Here is a 15,426-nt window from a genome sequence, read left to right on the forward strand (position 1 = left end):
AAATCTTTCTACATACTATGTTTTTGTACGTATTTATTCATGCCATGTTTTTCAAATATTTAATGCAGCAAGTGGTTTAATGCTTGATCAAACCATAGCTTCCCAGAAAGAAAACAATGCTAGTTACTTTAATGTAACAATGATGCCCCCCATGTGGTCTTAATGCCCTCCCCAAAATGTTTTCCTTTAACCGAAGGTGTCCGCCGTGCCCTTGGTCAACTGACTGGAGGACTGGTGGAGGGCTCTGTACAATGTGCATGCTTGAATCACAACTTACCACATAGGTTTCTGAGGTCAAGTATGACAGGATACCATTGCTGTTTTCTAAGTATTTCTGCTGTTTACTTTCATTGTTTCAACAATGCGTACAGTGGCAGGCCGCACACTAACCTACCGTGATATGGGACATTAGCAGACTCGTTGTTAGGAGCTCTGCGGGAGATCATCTGAATCTGAAAATATCCATAATCGCAGTCTGTGATTTCTGGCCACTGATATATTATGTCAACATATTACACGTCTAGCCTAAAGTGGGAGTTAGAAATATATTAATCTCAAACGTCTCAGACTGAATCTTTAAGTTCTTTTTGTTTTTCTTTGTTTAATTTCCATGGATTTCAGGGGGAGATGGTGTTTCTTTGCCATACTTCGTTTGTATTCCAGGCTGCATTTTTAAGGGATGTTTCATTCACTTGCTTCATGGTTTTTCAATGTTAGTTTGAGTTTAAACTGCAAGCAAGCAGAGATGTCAGATTCAAGCTTGCGAGTGTCACAATTGTTTCCCACAGAGATCAGCACATGTAGCTCTATTGCCATTGTAACCTTCTGTCCTGGTAGCAGAAAATGTGCTTCAAATAAGAAATGTAGCATTATTTCTTAAAAATTCATTATTTGATAACATTTCACTGCATACCTGTTAATGTAATTGGGGAAGTAGTTTTTTTTTTTACCTAGTAACAGTGTACCTAGTAAAATACATACATTTCTTTCTCACAACTGTACAATAATATCATACATCTAAATGATATTAAAATATAATAACTTGACTTTAATCATGTATACTTTGCTCACTCAAACTTGAATGTTTTTGGCCAAGAACCAGACTATTCACCATTACACGCTTGAGACATGACCGTCGGCAAGTGACAATGTTGCCACTTGAGTGCGTATGTGAAGTCCAGTAGTAGGCCCAGTGACTTACTGACAGATTCCAGGACGTCCATATCTTGGCAGGTTTGAATTAGATGCCGTGTCTTCCTGTCCTCAGACAGGACCTGGGAGAGAGCCTTCTGCTGCTCTAGTATCCTGCTGATCATCTGTTGTCTGGAACCCCATCTTGTTTGGCATTCTGATATGAGGGAATGTAAAGGTAGATTGCGTTCCTTCTTTGCTCGTTCAAGAGCACTTCTGGCCTTCCAGGTGTGTGTGTGTGGCAGTGTTCTCACTTGTCTGATCCTCTGGGGAATAATGCAGTCCACATTAATGAAGTGTATGGTCAGACTTATGTAGGGCTCTGTGGTCCGGCTGGACCACAAGTCTGTTGTTGCTGTATAATATTCCACTTGTGACAGCTCTGTTTCAACTTGTGCCTTGCATTTCTCACACAACTCTGGGATGGAAACTTGAGAAAGATAGTTGCGTGATGGCATTACATACCGCTTGTCAAGCGATCGGATCAAGTTTAAAACCATCTTTGGTAACCGTGTTAATTGGTACCATGTCTTTGGCGACTTGAAATGTTATTGAATCTGCTATTTGGAACCTTTGTCGTATGGTGTAATACTGGCAAAGGCATCCAAAATATGTTTTTGCTTTGGAGGGCATTGAGATGCTTTGCACTCGTCATATGAAGATTTGTGGTTCCGCCTTAAATGATCAAACAAATTGGTCGTGTTGCCTCGTGTTGTGGCTCTCTCGACAAAGTACCTTTTTTTGGTCAACATCATCCTGTCTGTATTTCCATATCTATATTTGTCTATATATGTCTATATTTCCATATAATTGACAATGCGTTTCTTTTTGCGACCAAATGTTCCATTTGTCTTTTGCCTGTTCCTCGCTCATCATTTCGTCACGCGCAAGCAGAGCCTGCATGTCAACCACGTGCAGCAAGGAACTCCGTGTTTAAAATAATAATAATATCGTAGTAAATCACGTTATATCAGACACATAATGCTAGTTGAACATTGAAAAAAATATATTTATATTCACACTGTAGACTGTATGTTTACCTTACTAAATTACAAGTTCTGCAATGTGACTATTGCTGATGCATACATCGCAATATCGATGCTGAAACGATATATTGTGCAGCCCTAGTCAAAATGCTCTGACATGAAGACTATGGACATTTTCATATGCCTTTACCTTGACAGTTCATCAGCAAAGAGCCCCTTGTTAAGCAGTGTTGTGATTTACTTTCAGTGTCTGTCTCACACCCTCGTCCATCTGGACAGCAATGTACTCAAGGGCATTAAGTCAGTTTGCAAAGCGCTTCGAAAAGACGAGGTGTTCTCTGGAGGCAACTGAACGCTGGACTTTACAGGGAGTGACCGCTTGCCGAGCGGTCTGGATGTTTCCTTTTTCTATATTGCTCTTGGAGTGGAGTTATAATTATCTGTCAAGTGTAAAAAAAATAAAATAAAAAGGGAGAGATGTGAAGACCAGTATCATGCCTTGGTTTCTCACCTTCTGTTCCTCCCTCCTGATAGGCTTCGTCCCTGACTATGTTCTCCATTCCAGGTTTGTCAGGTTGTCTAATCGCATTACAGCTAATCTCTGCCACTGTATTGTTTGGCAATGGTCTCTCTTTCCCTGGCCTGTATCTGTCAGGGGGATATTAATGAAGCTGAGGTGATGTGATTCATGGGTCGCCTGCTTCCCAAATGGCCCTCTATTACCTATGTCGTGCTTTACTTATAGTACATTGCAATAGTAGTGCACTGCGTAGGGACTCGAGTGCCGTTTAGGACGGTACACATATGGGCTCTAGAGGAAGGAGAAACAGAAACCAATGTCTGTCTCCATTAGGCCCCAGGAGACTCTCACTGGAGTAACTGCTGGGCTTTGCAGGGCTCACATTTGCAAACACAGCAATAATGTAATGTTGACCCACTTCAAACACACACACACACACACACACACACACACACACACTCTTTCTCTCTTTAGGAAATATTATCCTTGTTTTTGGGTACGAGCTGCATTTTTATTTACCACATGTTGTGAATGACCCCCCTCTCATTTATCTGTTGGAAGCTAGGTGTGTTTGCCTGTTTTATTTGGGATTGGATTTTTTTTCTTTTTTTAAACCACAACTCATTTTGTTGTTGTTCAGCTCTAATCATGTTTTGAGAAGTGTGAATAACTGGTATGATGGGTGCAGTGAGGCAGGCATGGTTTGGTGATAAATGGAAAAGTTTACCTGCAAAACATAGGGTGTGCCGCCAAGCTGCTTGTCAAGAGTTATGGGCTCGGTAACTGCCCTTTGTAGTGCTTCTGTGAGTCACAGGGCTGTGACTCACAGGTAGAGGTTCTAAAATGATGACAATACTCTATCTCCACTGTGAGGAGACTCTTGGACAGAAACTGACTGAGTAGTGGCTTTGAGCTCTTGCCTGTCGTCTGACTGACTGAGTTAATGTTTTGTCATTTGTGTTTGTTCATTAATAATTTCTTGCATTTTGTTAGTTTGTCCCTTAGACATCTTTGTATGGATCTATTGATATGATTTATGGAAATTCTATTAACCCCTAGTGGTTTGATCTTAGGGTAACTGGTGTTTTGCAGGGAGCTATCCTGAAGACAGGAATGGAGCTAGCAGTGTATTGTTTCTGTAATCACAAAGGGACGCATCACAGGTTATCATCAAGTAGTAAAATTGTCTTTCCTCCTTTAGGGCTTGTTTGCATTAAGAGAGGGAGAATAAAATGTGGCAATCGTGGGAGCATCAAGTGATATGTGTGCTCATTGCAAAGAAACTTTGTACAGTTCTGGCAGACTTCACACTTGCATCATTCCGGGTATGCTCTATTAACAATGTGACCATGGCTACCTAAATTTTGCGTCTCGAGATATTGATGTCTGGTAGTTTACACAACTGACCCCTGATGACATGCTGCAACTGGGATTCCATCTATGCCACACCTCTTTTGATTTGGTGCTTTTTGTAATTTTCTTTCTACAAATGGTCCCACAAGTTACAATTATGGTTAGGTGGTCAAATCTTATTCTGTTCCATCTTCATGCTACTGCTCTAAGTAGATCTTAATGGTATTTGTGGAGTATTTGGGATTATTATTATGATGAAGGATAAACCTCTCTTTCTGGGCTGGATGTGTAATATATTTTTTGTGTTCATAATCTATAACTAGAATCACTATCACACCTCAGTTAACCATGAAATCCAATGTTTAAAATGGAGTGCTTTGTTGGGAAGCCTATATAGACACAGTACACTATTTTCGGGGACACTACTTGGCTCCACAGCAGCATTTTTACAACCTGTGGCAAAACATCACCGTCTGCATCTTTTAAACGGGTAGTTCGTCCAAAAATCATATTTTGTCTACTCACCAAAAGAGAATCCTGAAAGCACAGTAATGTTTTTCAACCAGTCCATTTTTCAGCTCTGTCCCAGTCTGAAATTAGCGTTATTAGCATCGTCCACATTCATGAGTGGTTTGTCCCACTATCAAAGCTGCATTGCAAGCAGAAAACGACTCTAAAACTCTCCAAACCAAGTAGTCTTGTTTATCAGAAAGAACATGACCATATTGTATTCCTCAATTTTTCACGATCTAATTCTCATTTCAAATAAACGGTACTACTTGTGTTTACCGGTCAGTTTTGTTGATTATATTATATTTTGTTCTTTCAGGAAGAATGTGTACACATCATAGACTGTCAAACTTTTGCTTGAGAAAGGAAAATGCATATGTTATATATAATTTCTGGTTCTGAATAAGAGCTGGTAGAATACTTATGGGGGGATAGAGCCTTACTTGTTCTGACCATGATACACTGATTAGTTGACATTATTTGGAGAAAAAAAACGCTGTCTTCAGGATTCTCTTTTGGTGAGTAGACTGAATTTTGGGCAAGCTATCCCTTTAAGAACTGTTCATCAAACACAAGGGTCTGCTTGAAATAGATGAAATTTTCTGTCATTGTCAGGTCAATATTCCAATTTTGATTTGAATTTGATTAATTGTGCAGCCCTACACATTGTATGAAATGAGAAATAATGTTTTTTTTTAATTAAATATCCCTCATTTGCACCCACCTTTTGGAAGTTAGCTGAATTCCAGAGACGACACATTCAAAACAATTCTCCCTGTCAGTTGCGCATGTTTTACTTTCCTTCAGTTTGGTCCACCAAATACATCCAGGACCAGTCTGTTTGTAGCATCCACTGCAAGGTATCGGGAGTTTATGCCTCTGGAAAATGTGAACATGAAATGGTGTGGGAAGTGTTACTGCTGTTCTGGTACATAACTTTACATCTGCACTTCTCTCCAACTAAGAAAAAATTATAGTGACCCCCCCCAAATGTTAAGGAGAAAATGTAAAAAAATTAAAAGATATTATATGATTGTATGATTTAACTTTACTGTCAGTGGTTTGGGTTTGATGTAAATGTTTAAATTACTATTAGTCTCAGTTATTCTATTACTGTAGAATTGCCCTAAAGCGACATCTCTGGTTTATCATCACCCTCATGTCTACCTGTCCCAAATTTAAAATACTGGGCACAACATTTGTTGGAGCTTTTCCTTCGAGGCAGGCAGACAGCAGTTTAATCTATCCAACTCTGCAGTGACCCAAGTTCTGGCTTTAAAACCATTACACCCTCACCCCCATCAGTCTTCCACGTCATATGAATGCTTTCCGAATCCTGTGTCATCAGTCATCCGAAAAGGGTCATGCAGCCAATTAAATTGCACAATATTACGGAATAACCTACCGAAGAGGGCCTGTAAGTCTACATGGCGACTGTATCTCTGCCAGGTGTTTCTTTTGTGTTTGCGTCCCTCAAAAACAGGCTTGCAAGTGCAAGCCTGGGTGTGAAAATGTAGACGGCCAGGGTGAAGACCAGCATGTTTGTGGTCGGCTAGCGCTTTCAGCACTTCCCCTGCTCGGCTGCTGCTCAGCGCTCACTGTAACTCTGCTCAAGACACAAGGTTGATGTGTGTTCTGACAAACTGCATGTTGTCTTTTGTAACACAGGCTATTGCAAACACAAACATGACACAAACAAGCCAGTATTTGTTTTTCAGGTGGGGAGATGCAGGTATCTAGGAAAGTAATTGCTAGGCTACTTTACATCGAATATCCAACAGGCAACGCACAGAGAATGTAGTCCATAACAAATAAATATTTTACTATTATCCTCATAAACATTGTCTGAACAGGAGGCTGGCCCGTGAAGGTTTTTTGGTTCCCAATATGGCCAGTTATTCCAATATGGCAGCAAAGGACACACGCGAGGACACGCGCTTGTTTTACTACACGTGTGAAGTCATTTTTTGTGACCAAAATATATTTCCATGAAAAATCCTATCTTCTCTAACACCTAACCTTAAACCGAAGCCTACAAATGCCATGTATAAAATCAAGGACAGGCAGAATGTCCTCATTACCGTGGGCTACTATACTTGTGCGTACATCTGGTCCTCAAGTATAGTAATACACCCACACCGTCACACAAAACACTGATTATTTCTGTACCACACTGTATTCCCAGCCACTGCCTTCTGGTCTGCCCTTCGCCTGCTCTTGGATGATACCCTTTCCTACGTCCCCCTTCCCTCTCGCTCCCTTGCAGTCTGCTGGCCGGGTGGGGAGGATCTACCAACACCAGCTTCTGTCAGACCAACGTAGAGGTCGAACACTTGACCTAATTAGAATAAATGCCTGGCGTGACCCTTCTATCTGCTCTGTCCTGGACCCCTGTAGAAAGCTTCTGCGGTTGCCCCTAACCCTGCGTTTTTCGTAGCCACACTCATTGTCACCAGTGGGGGGGTGTATGGGCTGTCGTCTGTTCCTATGTGCCACAGAGCCACTCTTGCAGGTACAGGTTCACAGCTGATGAGCTCCCGTCTAATTGCTACAGATTTCTCCTGTGTCGTCTAATTGCTACAGATCTCCTGTGTTTCTAATTAGGTTCTTCTCCCTGAGATTTGTAGATTGCGGATGGAGGTGAGGAGACCGAAACACGGTCTGGTCTTGCAGGGGCTGTAGAACTGTTGAGATTATCTTGGTGTGGCTCTACATACCTGCACAATAGAACTGTATGTTGAGTTTTGGGAGGGGAGTTGTGGAAGAGGTTTGCAACCCTCTGAATGTGGGAGGGCTAGGGGTATGTTACAGCTTGGCAGCATGGACGAAATCTTTAAACCGTGCCTCAGATTATGTGATTGTGATGAATGGAAAGTTAATGGGTATTAATGCTAAAGGTATTTTTTCATAACCCTTTAAACTACTACTAGCCACCTGGTTAGTGTGTGCAGGGCTATAACAGTGAGACAATTTCACTTGCGTATTTAATCAAAAATTGTTCTCTGTGACCTGGAATTGTTATTTTGGCAAAGCATTTAAAATATCGAACTTTAATTGATCGTATTTGTCATTAGGTGCCTACATTGTGCACACCCACATTTTTCCTTATAGTTAAACACAAGGACATAATAAGGCATGTGTGTTTGAGTTGGCACGCCTGCCTGCCGCTTTAAGAATCAATGGTTGTGTGCAGTAGGCTGTAACCTCCTGCAGCACTATGCTGTGTTTGTTTCTGACTTCTGGGCTGGGGAAAGTGGGCAGCAGTCACACACGGTTTATGTCTTTGCTCAGTCATTTTGGGAAAGAAAAAAGGAAATAGAACAGGATCATCTCTCCTTTCGGTCAAGATTTGAGATGCGTCTTGATATGGTCTGGTGCCATACAGCTTTTAGTTGGTAGTTATTAGTTAGAATGCTTTTGGTTTGAACCTGTTCAGTACAAATTGAGGGAGAGGGGGGGGGAGGGAGAGATGGGGAGAGAGAGAGGTGACAAGAGAGCTAGGAAAAGAGAGCGGAAAGAGAAGGCTCTCCCTACACCCCAAGGGACCTCATTAGGACTTTTTTTATTTTCCCTTCCTAGAATGTGCAGGAATCAGTAGGCCTATGTCCTTGGGGAAAAATGTAAATAAACGCATCTCTCTCTTTTCTTGTTCTCTCTCTCTCTTAACTCCCCCCTCTTTTGTTCTTCCTTTTTCCTGAGAGCGAATTGCAATTCGGGGCTTAATTAGTAAGCGTGCCATTAAGCTTTCTTTATTATGCAAATGAATTGGTCGAGAGCTTTGGATGTGTTGTCTCCCAAGCCATGTGCCAGGTGTTTCCACGCTCCATTCCGGGGACAGTATTTATATTTTTGTGCATGTGAAAGACAAATAAGACAACTGCTGTATGAAATCATACGACAAGCTATAATTATTTGACAGATGATTTTGCGCACCCCCCCCCCCCCCCCTCCAGCTATAGTTCTGGAAATATGTGAGTGATGGGGCTACTTTGATATCCTTTGTTACGGATGGGGGGGGGGGGTGTTGGGGGTGGTGGTGGTAGTGTGTATACAACGTGTGTAGTGATTTACAGAATGCAGTGAGTGTTGAGTCTGAATTGGGGACTGACCGCTCAGTGTTCAGTTCGAGACACTCTCTCTTTTTGCCATTTTCCCAGTAAAAAAATCTTTGCCAGATGTGGAAATTGACAGTCATAAATCCATAATGTGTTGTTCCTGAATGGCCTGCAGGTGTTACCGGTGGTTTCATATTAAAGCCCTGTTTGTCGTTCCGTCTCAGTGGCAGATTCTGGGGTCACAGCCTCTTCTCGTTTCTCTCCTTTTCATAAAAACACAAACCTCCAGGAAGAGTCCACCCCAGCCAACAAACCACCTCCACATCTGAAGTCTGTTCCATTTGTGTGGGCAGAATGGACCTGAGAAGAGCCTTTTAAATTAGATAAGGCAGGAAGAGGAACATAGTTGGCTGGTGGTCTCAGTTCTCATTAAATGTTTTGGATGGAGTCAAATGATAAACTGTTTGATTGCACCACTTGTATTGAGGAGACCATCTGTTAATGGCTCATTGTCAAACTCACTGACAACAGGAGACAGTGGGAATAGTGGGTGTGACAATGTGGTTAAATTTGCCTCCGTTTTCTCTCTGTCCTGAAGCTGAGCCAGCGCATTTGGCACTGCCAATTCACTTATAGTACATTTATTGTTTAGAAGAATCCCCCTCATTGCAAAACTCATACTTGATATGGCTTGATGTTGAAGACCCACTCCTTTTCTGCCCCCCTGTGTGACTTGGATTCATTTCAATGGGAATATTTTGATGTAGTTCTTTCAGTGGGCCCCCTGTTTGCTGTTTGATTGGGCTCCTCACTGTGAAGGTGTACAGAATAATCCTGCAGTGTATCTACATGGGGAGAAATGGAATAGATACCAATGCATTTGGTTTCATAAGAGCCTGTGAATAGGCGCTTAGCTTCAGTCACTGGCTCCTGACTCTCATCTGGCCGGCTGGCAAACGGCGTGTTCCTGTTTTACTCTAAATCACTGCAAAGCAATGCATGCTATTTTGGCTCAGAACAACCATCAAATGAAAACTTGTAGCTCCTTGTGTGAGGCGGTAACTCCTTGAACTGGTGGATGCTTCAGGCTGTTCGAGTCCAATCATTTTATTGTGTCTGAATATTTGCTACAGCCTGTTTTATAGGCCTAGTCTATTGGTAACTCTGCGTTGTATGGTCTTGGTTTTAACCAGATAACTTTTTTTTTTTAAGTGCTGGGTTGGCAAAATCTTTTTATTTCAATTGTCACTTAGGTTTGTTTTCTTCCACTTTCAAATAAGATGAAGTAAAGTCTTCCATTTCACCAAATTGTCACTCCGCATGAAGGCATGATGTCGTCTGTCTTTCTGGGACAGCGTCAAATCCTTGCTTCCTCTGTCCTGGTTTTCCTCCTGCATTGGTTTGAGAGGAATTGATAAAACATGACAGTAAAAGCAATGATTTGGTATCTTCAGCCACATCATGAGTGAAATGGTGCAGCCTACACAAAAAATGATTATTTTCAGCTGCTACTAGCCTTTAGTTTCTTGTGGGGTGGTTGGTCTTTGTAAATGCCTTCTGCTGGCACCTGGGTGTTGAACTGAGCTATTCATCTGTTCTAGGAGCTGGCTCCAGCACCTGTGTGTCTGAATGTTGGCTTCACCAGTGTGTAGCTTGTAGAGTGAATTGTGTAGTCTGAGAGTGTAGTCACAGTTCACCTCTGCAGACCTTGCCCAGCTCCGATTGATGACATCATCTCCAGCCCAGCCCTGCTGTTCATCACCTCCACCGCACCTCGGCATGTACACCCAGAGAGTGACAGTTTGCACCTCAATGGTGTTATAACCCCCCAAAAAAATCATCTTTATGACAAATCGAATGAAATCGATTTTCCGTCATTTTCCCTCCACGCATCCACACAATCCTCTACAGGTTACAGGTGTTTCTTCAGCTGCAGGGGAAAGTCTTAAGCTGAGTATGTTAGCCTTCTCTTTCTGCCGCTGTTTTCTTTAAAGGTGATCATTTAAGCCCGAGCCAAATGCCGTCTTTTCCGCAGCTTAGGGAAGGTGTATGCTTCTGCGCTTTAAATCGTTTAATAGAGCTATCATTAAATATTAATATCGTCGGGCGCCAAAGGATAGGTTTTAATCTAAGACGTGAGCCTGCCAGGGCTAATGCAAGAATACAATTCAGCAAAAGGCTTGCAAAAACAAACGCTTACTTATATATTTTCTTTTACACAGATCTTTCCTCCTCGCCTCTCCCCCTCCAATTGAGTCTTCAGCTTTCTCATCATCTGCTTATTACCAAGGCACTGAATGCCTCTGTTATTGCCAAACACCTTTTCTCTTTGCGCACAACTTTGCAACGACCCCCGTTGTTGCCAAATAATGTCAACGAATTTAATGAATGCAACAACTCCTGAAGTCTGCTCCTCATAGATCTGTAGTGTATCGTTGGGGGAGGATGGAGCAAGCGCTCCCCCTCTTCTGGAATTGTGTTATTGTGAAGGTGTGGATCCCATGTGTTTCCTGCAGAGCCAGGTCGCCTCGCACTGCCACAGTGATCGTCTGCCGGGCTGCTCCCTTTAGGTGCCTGCCGTTTGCCCGAGGGGGCTTAAAAGGACTGTGCCTTTCTAAGGCAGATCAATGGCAGAGGATGAAGGATTTTACTGCCTGTTGTGTGTGTGTGCCCTAACCTTGAGGAATGCTGACGTTTCTCTTAATGCCAGATTTGAATGATTTGTAAAAATGGTTTTGTATTGTTCTGTCCGGTTTTCACCTCCTTAGAAGTACGGCAGTGGGATTGTTAAAACTGCAGCGTGAAATGGCTTTGAGGACTGCTGATGTTTACATTGTTAGATCACTGATCACATCTGTGGATGTTCTTTGGCGTTGACTGGGTCTAACGTTTCTTGGTCATTTGTTCTTTACTGATTAGCGGTGACTAAATGTATAGAAATGGTTTGTTAACTAAGAAATGTGGAGATGAAAGGTTATGCAAAACGTGAGCAGCTCGCTGCAGATTGTCTTCTAAGTAGCCCTCATAAGCCAGTTGGGCTCAATGTGCTCTCACCCTCTTCAATGTAATACCGTATTTCTTACAGAGACGATGCATAGCCAATTAACTTTCTGTTGATTTTGTGTAATCATTTCCTAATGTCTAAATTCAAGTTATTGTTGTTGTTATTAGGTTGGTCTAAGGTTGACAGTAAGGGTTTGTCCTCTTGGTGCAGAAGTGCAAATAGCGCATAACTTCAGTTTGGCCTCATAGTAATTAAGAGGCATTTTACATCAGCATTTACAAAATGCAGTAGCATTTCATTTGTCCATTTCATCTTCTCTTTTCTTTGGTAACATGACCGCTGCTTTGATTGACTGCCATTGTCAATTAAATAAAAGTAGGCTACACCAAGACGGTAGAATTCTCTCTGCTTTCTGTACCTCTTTACACTATTCGCCTGTAAGGCATATGCTGTAGCCCAACATACCCCCACCTTTCCCTCACACTCACGCCTACACACACACACACACACACACACACACTTGGGTGGGGTGTGATTTCTTTGGTGGGGGGGGGGGGGTTATTGAAGGATGAAGGGAGGGGTAAGGCAGGTAAACCTCCCACGGCTCCTCGACACCCCCAGCTCCAGCTGTATCGCTAATGAACAGCTCAATTTAGCCAGTGACGTGCCGCCAGCCCAGCAGAGCAACCTGAGTGGCTGAGGCCGGCTCTGACATCACACAGCCCAGCCGTTGATTTGGTGCTGTCTCCGAGGCTTCAGCGGCAAGAGTCTCAACCCGACCATGGGCTCTGGCACTTAGGTAGCCCGGCGCATAAAGTGCGATCTAGCGCTGCAGAGCAGAGAGAGAGAGGGAGAGCGCGAGCGCGTTAGCCAGCCAGAGACCGAGTGAGGGAAGAGACAGAGGCAGGGAGAGGAAATAGGGGGCTGTCTCGGGGACCTTTCTTCGAGCGGCAACTTTCACAGCCAATGCAGCCTCTGGTACTATGGAAACTAAACCCCTGACCAATGGAAATAATGGAGGCTACAATGTGGCAGGTGAGTGAGTTATGTGCTGTGCCCAGTAGAACAGTGTCTAATGAATGAGCTCTCTGACTGGACCTTTAATTGTTCTCTATGTAGGAACATTTATTTGAGATGTGCTTTTTTTTTTTTTTTTAACGCATGGCTGTATTTTTTGATTTTGAGCAGAGTGCAAAGTTGGCAGGGGAAATTCTGCTGCTTTTCTAGAAGTTTCCAAGTTTAGCATTATCAAAGAAGGGATACATTTGCAGGCTGTCTCTTTATTTTTCGGCACAAAGTTGTCTGTTGCCCATTAACTTATTTTTTTTGTGGTTATTTATGCGGCTGCCCTGTGCATTCTTCTCCATAGGGCTGATGTGTTTTAGTTTAAGGGTTTGAGGGGATAGTGGTTTGGTGGCCTGATCCCCTGCTGAGATCTTTTGATGTGTCCTGAATAGATCCATGACGCTGGGACCCAAGCTGCTCAGTCCCCCTCAGTAAATGGCTTCCCACTGAGCTGCGCTTGGGCTGAGAGTAAATGCATGCAGCACTAACACAAGCCACCCCTTCGCTCCTTCAATGGCAAATCAAACTGTGACCCATCAGTTACAGGAAATTCGGTCTGGCATTGTCACTTTAGCACATGCTGGCTTTTTTCTCTTTCTTGCACCTGAAATCTTGCGGTGTCTAATGGGGCGTGGAATCTGCACATCTTTTGCAACTCTGAGTAGTTCGACGTCTGGTAGGAGTGAGCTTCTTGATATTCATCCGTATTTGTTGCAGTTAAGTTCCTAAGGCTCTGATGCCCTTTGGAAGTTGTTCTAGTTGGCTGTTTTTTCTCTTGTGCCTCTGTCAGAATTGTCATGGTTGTTTTCTCTGTTGCCAGTTATTTTCATTTGCTCAGTCGTCATTCTGGTGAATAGCTTTTTTATCCCTTACTGTCATAGATCATTCAGTGACATTACGAGCTTGGTTTTATTCGGTAAGTTCTCTGGTAATTGCACCTATTCCGTTTCCCCACACAATACCTGAGGGGACCATTAGCAAATTATTTCGTTAAGTGCGTACAAACTGCCATAATTGGTAGTGTGGGACCGCTTGTATTTAGTTTGCCTGAATACTTTGCATCTCATTTCTGTTAAATGGGGCAATCAGAGTCTCGGTAAGGAGGGACAAGGTCACTGTGGGAATGGAGTCGGACGGCCACTGGCACCTCACACCGACCGGCTAATCTGCATTTAGTGGCCATCAGCCGTCCTTATCCAAGCCCCCTCAGTCCTCCTCTCACATCTCTTGATGTCTATTAATCATACATCTAATGAAGGGGGCCACGTTAATTATTCTAATTTGATGCCTAGCCCAAATGTCTCTTGTCATCAGTGAGATTTAGCTCCCGCCCGGGTCCCAGTGGGCTGCAGTGGGGAGCAAGATGTGAGAGAGGGTGGAAATAAATAACATTACAAAACCCGGCGCCACTGCAAGCCACCACGCTCCCGACATCTACTGTGGCGTTTTACATTACCCCGGAAACGCCGGCGTAATTGCCTTGAGATTAGGAGGAAAGGCCGGGGAATATCTGGCTCATAAAGGCGTCATTAAGGGGTGTAATCGCTGTGTGGATCCAGCCGGGGCCGGAGACGTGTCTGACGCACTGCCTTCAGACCTCCACAGGAAGTCCTCGTTAGCGCAATGTTGCGCTCCTTTGTGCTGAGTGGCGGCTGCTGCCGTCCTGCACAGGGTGAAACTGCCCCCGCCCGGCTTTTGATCCTTATCACTCCGTTCCCTCTCTGGTTTCATTCTTTCTCCCCTTTGGTAATTGAAAGGAAGCCAGAGATTTGTCGGCAGCCTGCCCCTTTCTGTTAGCCAACCTCTCTCACCTGCTACCAGAGTCTCTAAATGTCTCCACCGGTAAAAGTTATGGGTTGTTTTGTATGGTTGTGGACATGATAATAGCTATTGAAGTCATTTGTGTAGCTCGATGTACTGTGAATTCTCTTTTTTATTAGCCCTGGGCGAGGACACGGGTGTGGACTTCTATATTCCTGCTCCTTAGTTCAATCGAAACGTCTGAAAGGCCACTTGCTTTTGATCTCGGCTTTCTGTTTAAGCTGACGGAAATGGTCAGTACCAGCCGGGTCTGAGAGTTGAAGCGCCCCCTCTGGGCGTTCCGTCTCCTGATTCAGAGGGCACCCCGGGGCCGAAGGTCGGGCTGCCAGTCTCTGTCCAGCCTTCACAGGGTTGAATGCGGTGGAATCTGGAAGAGGGACCGGATCGGTGTGTCTCGGCACAATTCCACCCTGCCCCAGGGAATGACATTTCAGACGGTAGAAGGGCTGCTGGAGAAAGAGCACTTACAGAGTCCCTGTCAATGGATGTTTTCATTTGTGGTGTGTTGGTTTGTGTGTATAGTGGTAGTGTCAGGCATCAGAGCACCCCCTCTTGCGATTTGTATTCTGTTCCGACGCCAGCCACCTGTCAATCATCTGAAAATGTAATTGACTTCACCCAGTGCTGATGGGGATTATATTAATAAGGTGTTTGTGTGTGTGTAAGAGTGTGTAAGAGTGTGTAAGTGTGTGTGCGTGTGTGCGCGTAAGAGTGTGTGCGTGTGTGCGCGTAAGAGTGTGTGCGTGTGTGCGCGTAAGTGTGTGCGTGTGTGCGCGTAAGTGTGTGTGCGTGTGTGCGCGTAAGAGTGTGTGCGTGTGTGCGCGTAAGAGTGTGTGCGTGTGTGCGCGTAAGAGTGTGTGTGTGTGTGCGCGTAAGAGTGTGTGTGTGTGTGTGCGCGTAAGAGTGTGTGTGTGTGTGCGC

At 43.8% G+C, this 15,426-nt stretch overlaps 1 protein-coding gene across 12 annotated transcripts in view; it reads left to right on the top strand.

The window, feature by feature from the left end:
- Positions 1-15,426, top strand: part of LOC105016235 (R3H domain-containing protein 1) — a 57,364-nt gene that overhangs the window by 12,053 nt on the left and 29,885 nt on the right. Inside the window, exon 1 of one of the 12 annotated variants that reach the window (XM_013137870.4) lies at positions 12,376-12,654. The exons of the other annotated variants lie outside the window; for them this stretch is intronic. The gene's annotated coding sequence lies outside the window, so the exon portion shown is untranslated. Of the gene's footprint in view, positions 1-12,375; positions 12,655-15,426 lie in introns of those variants that run through there. 12 annotated transcript variants of the gene reach the window in all.

Source organism: Esox lucius, chromosome 16 (genome assembly GCF_011004845.1).
Source record: "Esox lucius isolate fEsoLuc1 chromosome 16, fEsoLuc1.pri, whole genome shotgun sequence".
Taxonomy (NCBI): Eukaryota; Metazoa; Chordata; class Actinopteri; order Esociformes; family Esocidae; genus Esox; species Esox lucius.